We start from the raw sequence: 13,548 nt of genomic DNA on the forward strand, positions 1-13,548 counted from the left end.
TTACACTTTCATAAGTGCATACTTCGTAAGAAAATCAACCATATGGAACCATATCAGATAAACAAATCTCTCCAACGTTGTTGACCTGGAGTGTATTTAAAGAACAGTCTCATTTTGACACAAAACACAGCTAAATCATGTTCTCTTGTGTTGCTTATTGGTCTAAAAACGTTCTTCTCACATAGAGTGTGATAGATTCTCTGATTATTCCCCAGAAAACCCAAACACTGTAGGCATCATATATAATAAAATTGCAATATTGAAATGGGTTTACATTGTAAAATATCTAGTTAAAGGTAATATTTTCTATACTTTACAAGTTTCTTTTTGGCAGAATTACATTTTTAAAATAATTACTTCTTTTTGCTTTTAAAAATTCGAAAAATGCACTTAAATTTTTGCTTCTAAATGGCTCGTTGGTCTAGGGGTATGATTCTCACTTAGGGTGCGAAAGGTCCCGGTTTCAAATCCCGGACGAGCCCATGACTCCTTGTCATTTTCATCTTATTGTTTTTAGTTGATTCAGTAAAGCTAGCCATTTCAAATTAGATTTTGTCAATTTCCGAAAATAGCTCTCATAACATTGTCCAAAACAAAATCCCTATGTATTAATGGGATGATTCTTTGTTAATGTTTCAAAAAGTCTCATGTGCCCAAACTGAATGAGACTATTCTTTGCAGGTACTTATGAATCTTGGCTTTATGATTTTCAAGTGAGTAAATTTAGTAAAATGTGACTCCTATGGTTACATTTTCGATGACTTGTACATTTCTTTTCTATAGAAGACAGTAGTGTTCCTAAATAAATCTATATTAACTTAAGATATGAATAAATAAAGTCTTTCTTTTGAGTGTCTTTAATATTTACAGATATGATACTAATTAAGAGTAGATACTTTGTAGGTACTGTGATTCTTTGCTTTCAAACTTTCAGATGTGAATGCTTAGAAAAATCTCAACATACACAATATGTTATATTAATAAAAACTTACACTTTCATAAGTGCATACTTCGTAAGAAAATCAACCATATGGAACCATATCAGATAAACAAATCTCTCCAACGTTGTTGACCTGGAGTGTATTTAAAGAACAGTCTCATTTTGACACAAAACACAGCTAAATCATGTTCTCTTGTGTTGCTTATTGGTCTAAAAACGTTCTTCTCACATAGAGTGTGATAGATTCTCTGATTATTCCCCAGAAAACCCAAACACTGTAGGCATCATATATAATAAAATTGCAATATTGAAATGGGTTTACATTGTAAAATATCTAGTTAAAGGTAATATTTTCTATACTTTACAAGTTTCTTTTTGGCAGAATTACATTTTTAAAATAATTACTTCTTTTTGCTTTTAAAAATTCGAAAAATGCACTTAAATTTTTGCTTCTAAATGGCTCGTTGGTCTAGGGGTATGATTCTCACTTAGGGTGCGAAAGGTCCCGGTTTCAAATCCCGGACGAGCCCATGACTCCTTGTCATTTTCATCTTATTGTTTTTAGTTGATTCAGTAAAGCTAGCCATTTCAAATTAGATTTTGTCAATTTCCGAAAATAGCTCTCATAACATTGTCCAAAACAAAATCCCTATGTATTAATGGGATGATTCTTTGTTAATGTTTCAAAAAGTCTCATGTGCCCAAACTGAATGAGACTATTCTTTGCAGGTACTTATGAATCTTGGCTTTATGATTTTCAAGTGAGTAAATTTAGTAAAATGTGACTCCTATGGTTACATTTTCGATGACTTGTACATTTCTTTTCTATAGAAGACAGTAGTGTTCCTAAATAAATCTATATTAACTTAAGATATGAATAAATAAAGTCTTTCTTTTGAGTGTCTTTAATATTTACAGATATGATACTAATTAAGAGTAGATACTTTGTAGGTACTGTGATTCTTTGCTTTCAAACTTTCAGATGTGAATGCTTAGAAAAATCTCAACATACACAATATGTTATATTAATAAAAACTTACACTTTCATAAGTGCATACTTCGTAAGAAAATCAACCATATGGAACCATATCAGATAAACAAATCTCTCCAACGTAGATGACCTGGAGTGTATTTAAAGAACAGTCTCATTTTGACACAAAACACAGCTAAATCATGTTCTCTTGTGTTGCTTATTGGTCTAAAAACGTTCTTCTCACATAGAGTGTGATAGATTCTCTGATTATTCCCCAGAAAAACCCAAACACTGTAGGCATCATATATAATAAAATTGCAATATTGAAATGGGTTTACATTGTAAAATATCTAGTTAAAGGTAATATTTTCTATACTTTACAAGTTTCTTTTTGGCAGAATTACATTTTTAAAAAAATTACTTCTTTTTGCTTTTAAAAATTCGAAAAATGCACTTAAACTTTTGCTTCTAAATGGCTCGTTGGTCTAGGGGTATGATTCTCGCTTAGGGTGCGAGAGGTCCCGGGTTCAAATCCCGGACGAGCCCATGACTCCTTGTCATTTTCATCTTATTGTTTTTAGTTGATTCAGTAAAGCTAGCCATTTCAAGTTAGATTTTGTCAATTTCCGAAAATAGCTCTCATAACATTGTCCAAAACAAAATCCCTATGTATTAATGGGATGATTCTTTGTTAATGTTTCAAAAAGTCTCATGTGCCCAAACTGAATGAGACTATTCTTTGCAGGTACTTATGAATCTTGGCTTTATGATTTTCAAGTGAGTAAATTTAGTAAAATGTGACTCCTATGGTTACATTTTCGATGACTTGTACATTTCTTTTCTATAGAAGACAGTAGTGTTCCTAAATAAATCTATATTAACTTAAGATATGAATAAATAAAGTCTTTCTTTTGAGTGTCTTTAATATTTACAGATATGATACTAATTAAGAGTAGATACTTTGTAGGTACTGTGATTCTTTGCTTTCAAACTTTCAGATGTGAATGCTTAGAAAAATCTCAACATCAACAATATGTTATATTAATAAAAACTTACACTTTCATAAGTGCATACTTCGTAAGAAAATCAACCATATGGAACCATATCAGATAAACAAATCTCTCCAACATTGTTGGCCTGGAGTGTATTTAAAGAACAGTCTCATTTTGACACAAAACACAGCTAAATCATGTTCTCTTGTGTTGCTTATTGGTCTAAAAACGTTCTTCTCACATAGAGTGTGATAGATTCTCTGATTATTCCCCAGAAAAACACAAACACTGTAGGCATCATATATAATAAAATTGCAATATTGAAATGGGTTTACATTGTAAAATATCTAGTTAAAGGTAATATTTTCTATACTTTACAAGTTTCTTTTTGGCAGAATAACATTTTTAAAATAATTACTTCTTTTTGCTTTTAAAAATTCGAAAAATGCACTTAAATTTTTGCTTCTAAATGGCTCGTTGGTCTAGGGGTATGATTCTCGCTTAGGGTGCGAGAGGTCCCGGGTTCAAATCCCCGACAAGCCCATGACTCCTTGTCATTTTCATCTTATTGTTTTTAGTTGATTCAGTAAAGCTAGCCATTTCAAGTTAGATTTTGTCAATTTCCGAAAATAGCTCTCATAACATTGTCCAAAACAAAATCCCTATGTATTAATGGGATGATTCTTTGTTAATGTTTCAAAAAGTCTCATGTGCCCAAACTGAATGAGACTATTTTTTGCAGGTACTTATGAATCTTGGCTTTATGATTTTCAAGTGAGTAAATTTAGTAAAATGTGACTCCTATGGTTACATTTTCGATGACTTGTACATTTCTTTTCTATAGAAGACAGTAGTGTTCCTAAATAAATCTATATTAACTTAAGATATGAATAAATAAAGTCTTTCTTTTAAGTGTCTTTAATATTTACAGATATGATACTAATTAAGAGTAGATACTTTGTAGGTACTGTGATTCTTTGCTTTCAAACTTTCATATGTGAATGCTTAGAAAAATCTCAACATCAACAATATGTTATATTAATAAAAACTTACACTTTCATAAGTGCATACTTCGTAAGAAAATCAACCATATGGAACCATATCAGATAAACAAATCTCTCCAACATTGTTGACCTGGAGTGTATTTAAAGAACAGTCTCATTTTGACACAAAACACAGCTAAATCATGTTCTCTTGTGTTGCTTATTGGTCTAAAAACGTTCTTCTCATATAGAGTGTGATAGATTCTCTGATTATTCCCCACAAAAACCCAAACACTGTAGGCATCATATATAATAAAATTGCAATATTGAAATGGGTTTACATTGTAAAATATCTAGTTAAAGGTAATATTTTCTATACTTTACAAGTTTCTTTTTGGCAGAATTACATTTTTAAAATAATTACTTTTTTTTGCTTTTAAAAATTCGAAAAATGCACTTAAATTTTTGCTTCTAAATGGCTCGTTGGTCTAGGGGTATGATTCTCGCTTAGGGTGCGAGAGGTCCCGGGTTCAAATCCCGGACGAGCCCATGACTCCTTGTCATTTTCATCTTATTGTTTTTAGTTGATTCAGTAAAGCTAGCCATTTCAAATTAGATTTTGTCAATTTCCGAAAATAGCTCTCATAACATTGTCCAAAACAAAATCCCTATGTATTAATGGGATGATTCTTTGTTAATGTTTCAAAAAGTCTCATGTGCCCAAACTGAATGAGACTATTCTTTGCAGGTACTTATGAATCTTGGCTTTATGATTTTCAAGTGAGTAAATTTAGTAAAATGTGACTCCTATGGTTACATTTTCGATGACTTGTACATTTCTTTTCTATAGAAGACAGTAGTGTTCCTAAATAAATCTATATTAACTTAAGATATGAATAAATAATGTCTTTCGTTTGAGTGTCTTTATTATTTACAGATATGATACTAATAAAGAGTAGGTACTTTGTAGGTACTGTGATTCTTGGCTTTCAAATTTTCAGATGTGAATGCTTAGAAAAATCTCAACATACACAATATGTTATATTAATAAAAACTTACACTTTCATAAGTGCATACTTCGTAAGAAAATCAACCATATGGAACCATATCAGATAAACAAATCTCTCCAACGTAGATGACCTGGAGTGTATTTAAAGAACAGTCTCATTTTGACACAAAACACAGCTAAATCATGTTCTCTTGTGTTGCTTATTGGTCTAAAAACGTTCTTCTCACATAGAGTGTGATAGATTCTCTGATTATTCCCCAGAAAAACCCAAACACTGTAGGCATCATATATAATAAAATTGCAATATTGAAATGGGTTTACATTGTAAAATATCTAGTTAAAGGTAATATTTTCTATACTTTACAAGTTTCTTTTTGGCAGAATAACATTTTTAAAATAATTACTTCTTTTTGCTTTTAAAAATTCGAAAAATGCACTTAAATTTTTGCTTCTAAATGGCTCGTTGGTCTAGGGGTATGATTCTCGCTTAGGGTGCAAGAGGTCCCGGGTTCAAATCCTGGACGAGCCCATGACTCCTTGTCATTTTCATCTTATTGTTTTTAGTTGATTCAGTAAAGCTAGCCATTTCAAGTTAGATTTTGTCAATTTCCGAAAATAGCTCTCATAACATTGTCCAAAACAAAATCCCTATGTATTAATGGGATGATTCTTTGTTAATGTTTCAAAAAGTCTCATGTGCCCAAACTGAATGAGACTATTTTTTGCAGGTACTTATGAATCTTGGCTTTATGATTTTCAAGTGAGTAAATTTAGTAAAATGTGACTCCTATGGTTACATTTTCGATGACTTGTACATTTCTTTTCTATAGAAGACAGTAGTGTTCCTAAATAAATCTATATTAACTTAAGATATGAATAAATAAAGTCTTTCTTTTGAGTGTCTTTAATATTTACAGATATGATACTAATTAAGAGTAGATACTTTGTAGGTACTGTGATTCTTTGCTTTCAAACTTTCAGATGTGAATGCTTAGAAAAATCTCAACATCAACAATATGTTATATTAATAAAAACTTACACTTTCATAAGTGCATACTTCGTAAGAAAATCAACCATATGGAACCATATCAGATAAACAAATCTCTCCAACATTGTTGACCTGGAGTGTATTTAAAGAACAGTCTCATTTTGACACAAAACACAGCTAAATCATGTTCTCTTGTGTTGCTTATTGGTCTAAAAATGTTCTTCTCACATAGAGTGTGATAGATTCTCTGATTATTCCCCAGAAAAACCCAAACACTGTAGGCATCATATATAATAAAATTGCAATATTGAAATGGGTTTGCATTGTAAAATATCTAGTTAAAGGTAATATTTTCTATACTTTACAAGTTTCTTTTTGGCAGAATTACATTTTTAAAATAATTACTTCTTTATGCTTTTAAAAATTCGAAAAATGCACTTAAATTTTTGCTTCTAAATGGCTCGTTGGTCTAGGGGTATGATTCTCGCTTAGGGTGCGGGAGGTCCCGGGTTCAAATCCCGGACGAGCCCATGACTCCTTGTCATTTTCATCTTATTGTTTTTAGTTGATTCAGTAAAGCTAGCCATTTCAAGTTAGATTTTGTCAATTTCCGAAAATAGCTCTCATAACATTGTCCAAAACAAAATCCCTATGTATTAATGGGATGATTCTTTGTTAATGTTTCAAAAAGTCTCATGTGCCCAAACTGAATGAGACTATTCTTTGCAGGTACTTATGAATCTTGGCTTTATGATTTTCAAGTGAGTAAATTTAGTAAAATGTGACTCCTATGGTTACATTTTCGATGACTTGTACATTTCTTTTCTATAGAAGACAGTAGTGTTCCTAAATAAATCTATATTAACTTAAGATATGAATAAATAAAGTCTTTCTTTTGAGTGTCTTTAATATTTACAGATATGATACTAATTAAGAGTAGATACTTTGTAGGTACTGTGATTCTTTGCTTTCAAACTTTCAGATGTGAATGCTTAGAAAAATCTCAACATCAACAATATATTATATTAATAAAAACTTACACTTTCATAAGTGCATACTTCGTAAGAAAATCAACCATATGGAACCATATCAGATAAACAAATCTCTCCAACGTTGTTGACCTGGAGTGTATTTAAAGAACAGTCTCATTTTGACACAAAACACAGCTAAATCATGTTCTCTTGTGTTGCTTATTGGTCTAAAAACGTTCTTCTCACATAGAGTGTGATAGATTCTCTGATTATTCCCCAGAAAAACCAAAACACTGTAGGCATCATATATAATAAAATTGCAATATTGAAATGGGTTTACATTGTAAAATATCTAGTTAAAGGTAATATTTTCTATACTTTACAAGTTTCTTTTTGGCAGAATTACATTTTTAAAATAATTACTTCTTTTTGCTTTTAAAAATTCGAAAAATGCACTTAAATTTTTGCTTCTAAATGGCTCGTTGGTCTAGGGGTATGATTCTCGCTTAGGGTGCAAGAGGTCCCGGGTTCAAATCCCGGTCGAGCCCATGACTCCTTGTCATTTTCATCTTATTGTTTTTAGTTGATTCAGTAAAGCTAGCCATTTCAAATTAGATTTTGTCAATTTCCGAAAATAGCTCTCATAACATTGTCCAAAACAAAATCCCTATGTATTAATGGGATGATTCTTTGTTAATGTTTCAAAAAGTCTCATGTGCCCAAACTGAATGAGACTATTCTTTGCAGGTACTTATGAATCTTGGCTTTATGATTTTCAAGTGAGTAAATTTAGTAAAATGTGACTCCTATGGTTACATTTTCGATGACTTGTACATTTCTTTTCTATAGAAGACAGTAGTGTTCCTAAATAAATCTATATTAACTTAAGATATGAATAAATAAAGTCTTTCTTTTGAGTGTCTTTGTTATTTACAGATATGATACTAATAAAGAGTAGGTACTTTGTAGGTACTGTGATTCTTGGCTTTCAAATTTTCAGATGTGAATGCTTAGAAAAATCTCAACATACACAATATGTTATATTAATAAAAACTTACACTTTCATAAGTGCATACTTCGTAAGAAAATCAACCATATGGAACCATATCAGATAAACAAATCTCTCCAACGTTGTTGACCTGGAGTGTATTTAAAGAACAGTCTCATTTTGACACAAAACACAGCTAAATCATGTTCTCTTGTGTTGCTTATTGGTCTAAAAACGTTCTTCTCACATAGAGTGTGATAGATTCTCTGATTATTCCCCAGAAAAACCCAAACACTGTAGGCATCATATATAATAAAATTGCAATATTGAAATGGGTTTGCATTGTAAAATATCTAGTTAAAGGTAATATTTTCTATACTTTACAAGTTTCTTTTTGGCAGAATTACATTTTTAAAATAATTACTTCTTTATGCTTTTAAAAATTCGAAAAATGCACTTAAATTTTTGCTTCTAAATGGCTCGTTGGTCTAGGGGTATGATTCTCGCTTAGGGTGCGGGAGGTCCCGGGTTCAAATCCCGGACAAGCCCATGACTCCTTGTCATTTTCATCTTATTGTTTTTAGTTGATTCAGTAAAGCTAGCCATTTCAAGTTAGATTTTGTCAATTTCCGAAAATAGCTCTCATAACATTGTCCAAAACAAAATCCCTATGTATTAATGGGATGATTCTTTGTTAATGTTTCAAAAAGTCTCATGTGCCCAAACTGAATGAGACTATTCTTTGCAGGTACTTATGAATCTTGGCTTTATGATTTTCAAGTGAGTAAATTTAGTAAAATGTGACTCCTATGGTTACATTTTCGATGACTTGTACATTTCTTTTCTATAGAAGACAGTAGTGTTCCTAAATAAATCTATATTAACTTAAGATATGAATAAATAAAGTCTTTCTTTTGAGTGTCTTTAATATTTACAGATATGATACTAATTAAGAGTAGATACTTTGTAGGTACTGTGATTCTTTGCTTTCAAACTTTCAGATGTGAATGCTTAGAAAAATCTCAACATCAACAATATATTATATTAATAAAAACTTACACTTTCATAAGTGCATACTTCGTAAGAAAATCAACCATATGGAACCATATCAGATAAACAAATCTCTCCAACGTTGTTGACCTGGAGTGTATTTAAAGAACAGTCTCATTTTGACACAAAACACAGCTAAATCATGTTCTCTTGTGTTGCTTATTGGTCTAAAAACGTTCTTCTCACATAGAGTGTGATAGATTCTCTGATTATTCCCCAGAAAAACCAAAACACTGTAGGCATCATATATAATAAAATTGCAATATTGAAATGGGTTTACATTGTAAAATATCTAGTTAAAGGTAATATTTTCTATACTTTACAAGTTTCTTTTTGGCAGAATTACATTTTTAAAATAATTACTTCTTTTTGCTTTTAAAAATTCGAAAAATGCACTTAAATTTTTGCTTCTAAATGGCTCGTTGGTCTAGGGGTATGATTCTCGCTTAGGGTGCAAGAGGTCCCGGGTTCAAATCCCGGTCGAGCCCATGACTCCTTGTCATTTTCATCTTATTGTTTTTAGTTGATTCAGTAAAGCTAGCCATTTCAAATTAGATTTTGTCAATTTCCGAAAATAGCTCTCATAACATTGTCCAAAACAAAATCCCTATGTATTAATGGGATGATTCTTTGTTAATGTTTCAAAAAGTCTCATGTGCCCAAACTGAATGAGACTATTCTTTGCAGGTACTTATGAATCTTGGCTTTATGATTTTCAAGTGAGTAAATTTAGTAAAATGTGACTCCTATGGTTACATTTTCGATGACTTGTACATTTCTTTTCTATAGAAGACAGTAGTGTTCCTAAATAAATCTATATTAACTTAAGATATGAATAAATAAAGTCTTTCTTTTGAGTGTCTTTAATATTTACAGATATGATACTAATTAAGAGTAGATACTTTGTAGGTACTGTGATTCTTTGCTTTCAAACTTTCAGATGTGAATGCTTAGAAAAATCTCAACATCAACAATATGTTATATTAATAAAAACTTACACTTTCATAAGTGCATACTTCGTAAGAAAATCAACCATATGGAACCATATCAGATAAACAAATCTCTCCAACGTTGTTGACCTGGAGTGTATTTAAAGAACAGTCTCATTTTGACACAAAACACAGCTAAATCATGTTCTCTTGTGTTGCTTATTGGTCTAAAAACGTTCTTCTCACATAGAGTGTGATAGATTCTCTGATTATTCCCCAGAAAAACCCAAACACTGTAGGCATCATATATAATAAAATTGCAATATTGAAATGGGTTTACATTGTAAAATATCTAGTTAAAGGTAATATTTTCTATACTTTACAAGTTTCTTTTTGGCAGAATAACATTTTTAAAATAATTACTTCTTTTTGCTTTTAAAAATTCGAAAAATGCACTTAAATTTTTGCTTCTAAATGGCTCGTTGGTCTAGGGGTATGATTGTCACTTAGGGTGCGAGAGGTCCCAGGTTCAAATCCCGGACAAGCCCATGACTCCTTGTCATTTTCATCTTATTGTTTTTAGTTGATTCAGTAAAGCTAGCCATTTCAAATTAGATTTTGTCAATTTCCCAAAATAGCTCTCATAACATTGTACAAAACAAAATCCCTATGTATTAATGGGATGATACTTTGTTAATGTTTCAAAAAGTCTCATGTGCCCAAACTGAATGAGACTATTCTTTGCAGGTACTTATGAATCTTGGCTTTATGATTTTCAAGTGAGTAAATTTAGTAAAATGTGACTCCTATGGTTACATTTTCGATGACTTGTACATTTCTTTTCTATAGAAGACAGTAGTGTTCCTAAATAAATCTATATTAACTTAAGATATGAATAAATAAAGTCTTTCGTTTGAGTGTCTTTATTATTTACAGATATGATACTAATAAAGAGTAGGTACTTTGTAGGTACTGTGATTCTTGGCTTTCAAATTTTCAGATGTGAATGCTTAGAAAAATCTCAACATACAGAATATGTTATATTAATAAAAACTTACACTTTCATAAGTGCATACTTCATAAGAAAATCAACCATATGGAACCATATCAGATAAACAAATCTCTCCAACGTAGATGACCTGGAGTGTATTTAAAGAACAGTCTCATTTTGACACAAAACACAGCTAAATCATGTTCTCTTGTGTTGCTTATTGGTCTAAAAACGTTCTTCTCACATAGAGTGTGATAGATTCTCTGATTATTCCCCAGAAAAACCCAAACACTGTAGGCATCATATATAATAAAATTGCAATATTGAAATGGGTTTACATTGTAAAATATCTAGTTAAAGGTAATATTTTCTATACTTTACAAGTTTCTTTTTGGCAGAATTACATTTTTAAAATAATTACTTCTTTTTGCTTTTAAAAATTCGAAAAATGCACTTAAATTTTTGCTTCTAAATGGCTCGTTGGTCTAGGGGTATGATTCTCGCTTAGGGTGCGAGAGGTCCCGGGTTCAAATCCTGGACGAGCCCATGACTCCTTGTCATTTTCATCTTATTGTTTTTAGTTGATTCAGTAAAGCTAGCCATTTCAAGTTAGATTTTGTCAATTTCCAAAAATAGCTCTCATAACATTGTCCAAAACAAAATCCCTATGTATTAATGGGATGATTCTTTGTTAATGTTTCAAAAAGTCTCATGTGCCCAAACTGAATGAGACTATTCTTTGCAGGTACTTATGAATCTTGGCTTTATGATTTTCAAGTGAGTAAATTTAGTAAAATGTGACTCCTATGGTTACATTTTCGATGACTTGTACATTTCTTTTCTATAGAAGACAGTAGTGTTCCTAAATAAATCTATATTAACTTAAGATATGAATAAATAAAGTCTTTCGTTTGAGTGTCTTTATTATTTACAGATATGATACTATTAAAGAGTAGGTACTTTGTAGGTACTGTGTTTCTTGGCTTTCAAATTTTCAGATGTGAATGCTTAGAAAAATCTCAACATACACAATATGTTATATTAATAAAAACTTACACTTTCATAAGTGCATACTTCGTAAGAAAATCAACCATATGGAACCATATCAGATAAACAAATCTCTCCAACGTTGTTGACCTGGAGTGTATTTAAAGAACAGTCTCATTTTGACACAAAACACAGCTAAATCATGTTCTCTTGTGTTGCTTATTGGTCTAAAAACATTCTTCTCACATAGAGTGTGATAGATTCTCTGATTATTCCCCAGAAAAACCCAAACACTGTAGGCATCATATATAATAAAATTGCAATATTGAAATGGGTTTACATTGTAAAATGTCTAGTTAAAGGTAATATTTTCTATACTTTACAAGTTTCTTTTTGGCAGAATTACATTTTTAAAATAATTACTTCTTTTTGCTTTTAAAAATTCGAAAAATGCACTTAAATTTTTGCTTCTAAATGGCTCGTTGGTCTAGGGGTATGATTCTCGCTTAGGGTGCGAGAGGTCCTGGGTTCAAATCCTGGACGAGCCCATGACTCCTTGTCATTTTCATCTTATTGTTTTTAGTTGATTCAGTAAAGCTAGCCATTTCAAATTAGATTTTGTCAATTTCCCAAAATAGCTCTCATAACATTGTCCAAAACAAAATCCCTATGTATTAATGGGATGATTCTTTGTTAATGTTTCAAAAAGTCTCATGTGCCCAAACTGAATGAGACTATTCTTTGCAGGTACTTATGAATCTTGGCTTTATGATTTTCAAGTGAGTAAATTTAGTAAAATGTGACTCCTATGGTTACATTTTCGATGACTTGTACATTTCTTTTCTATAGAAGACAGTAGTGTTCCTAAATAAATCTATATTAACTTAAGATATGAATAAATAAAGTCTTTCGTTTGAGTGTCTTTATTATTTACAGATATGATACTATTAAAGAGTAGGTACTTTGTAGGTACTGTGTTTCTTGGCTTTCAAACTTTCAGATGTGAATGCTTAGAAAAATCTCAACATCAACAATATGTTATATTAATAAAAACTTACACTTTCATAAGTGCATACTTCGTAAGAAAATCAACCATATGGAACCATATCAGATAAACAAATCTCTCCAACGTTGTTGACCTGGAGTGTATTTAAAGAACAGTCTCATTTTGACACAAAACACAGCTAAATCATGTTCTCTTGTGTTGCTTATTGGTCTAAAAACATTCTTCTCACATAGAGTGTGATAGATTCTCTGATTATTCCCCAGAAAAACCCAAACACTGTAGGCATCATATATAATAAAATTGCAATATTGAAATGGGTTTACATTGTAAAATGTCTAGTTAAAGGTAATATTTTCTATACTTTACAAGTTTCTTTTTGGCAGAATTACATTTTTAAAATAATTACTTCTTTTTGCTTTTAAAAATTCGAAAAATGCACTTAAATTTTTGCTTCTAAATGGCTCGTTGGTCTAGGGGTATGATTCTCGCTTAGGGTGCGAGAGGTCCCGGGTTCAAATCCTGGACGAGCCCATGACTCCTTGTCATTTTCATCTTATTGTTTTTAGTTGATTCAGTAAAGCTAGCCATTTCAAGTTAGATTTTGTCAATTTCCCAAAATAGCTCTCATAACATTGTCCAAAACAAAATCCCTATGTATTAATGGGATGATTCTTTGTTAATGTTTCAAAAAGTCTCATGTGCCCAAACTGAATGAGACTATTCTTTGCAGGTACTTATGAA

The 13,548-nt window shown here is 31.2% G+C and overlaps 7 non-coding genes across 7 annotated transcripts; all 7 read left to right on the forward strand.

Annotated features, from left to right (window-relative positions):
* Window positions 1-2,387: 2,387 nt before the first annotated feature.
* TRNAP-AGG (transfer RNA proline (anticodon AGG)) lies at window positions 2,388-2,459 on the forward strand. The gene has a single exon. It is a non-coding gene; the product is annotated as a tRNA-Pro (tRNA).
* Window positions 2,460-4,365: 1,906 nt separating this feature from the next.
* TRNAP-AGG (transfer RNA proline (anticodon AGG)) lies at window positions 4,366-4,437 on the forward strand. The gene has a single exon. It is a non-coding gene; the product is annotated as a tRNA-Pro (tRNA).
* Window positions 4,438-6,343: 1,906 nt separating this feature from the next.
* TRNAP-AGG (transfer RNA proline (anticodon AGG)) lies at window positions 6,344-6,415 on the forward strand. Its single transcript has one exon. It is a non-coding gene; the product is annotated as a tRNA-Pro (tRNA).
* A 1,906-nt stretch (window positions 6,416-8,321) lies between these two features.
* Window positions 8,322-8,393, forward strand: TRNAP-AGG (transfer RNA proline (anticodon AGG)). Its single transcript has one exon. It is a non-coding gene; the product is annotated as a tRNA-Pro (tRNA).
* A 2,895-nt stretch (window positions 8,394-11,288) lies between these two features.
* Window positions 11,289-11,360, forward strand: TRNAP-AGG (transfer RNA proline (anticodon AGG)). The gene has a single exon. It is a non-coding gene; the product is annotated as a tRNA-Pro (tRNA).
* A 917-nt stretch (window positions 11,361-12,277) lies between these two features.
* Window positions 12,278-12,349, forward strand: TRNAP-AGG (transfer RNA proline (anticodon AGG)). Its single transcript has one exon. It is a non-coding gene; the product is annotated as a tRNA-Pro (tRNA).
* Window positions 12,350-13,266: 917 nt separating this feature from the next.
* TRNAP-AGG (transfer RNA proline (anticodon AGG)) lies at window positions 13,267-13,338 on the forward strand. The gene has a single exon. It is a non-coding gene; the product is annotated as a tRNA-Pro (tRNA).
* Window positions 13,339-13,548: the final 210 nt, after the last annotated feature.

This window comes from Mixophyes fleayi, chromosome 1, assembly GCF_038048845.1.
Source record: "Mixophyes fleayi isolate aMixFle1 chromosome 1, aMixFle1.hap1, whole genome shotgun sequence".
Taxonomy (NCBI): Eukaryota; Metazoa; Chordata; class Amphibia; order Anura; family Limnodynastidae; genus Mixophyes; species Mixophyes fleayi.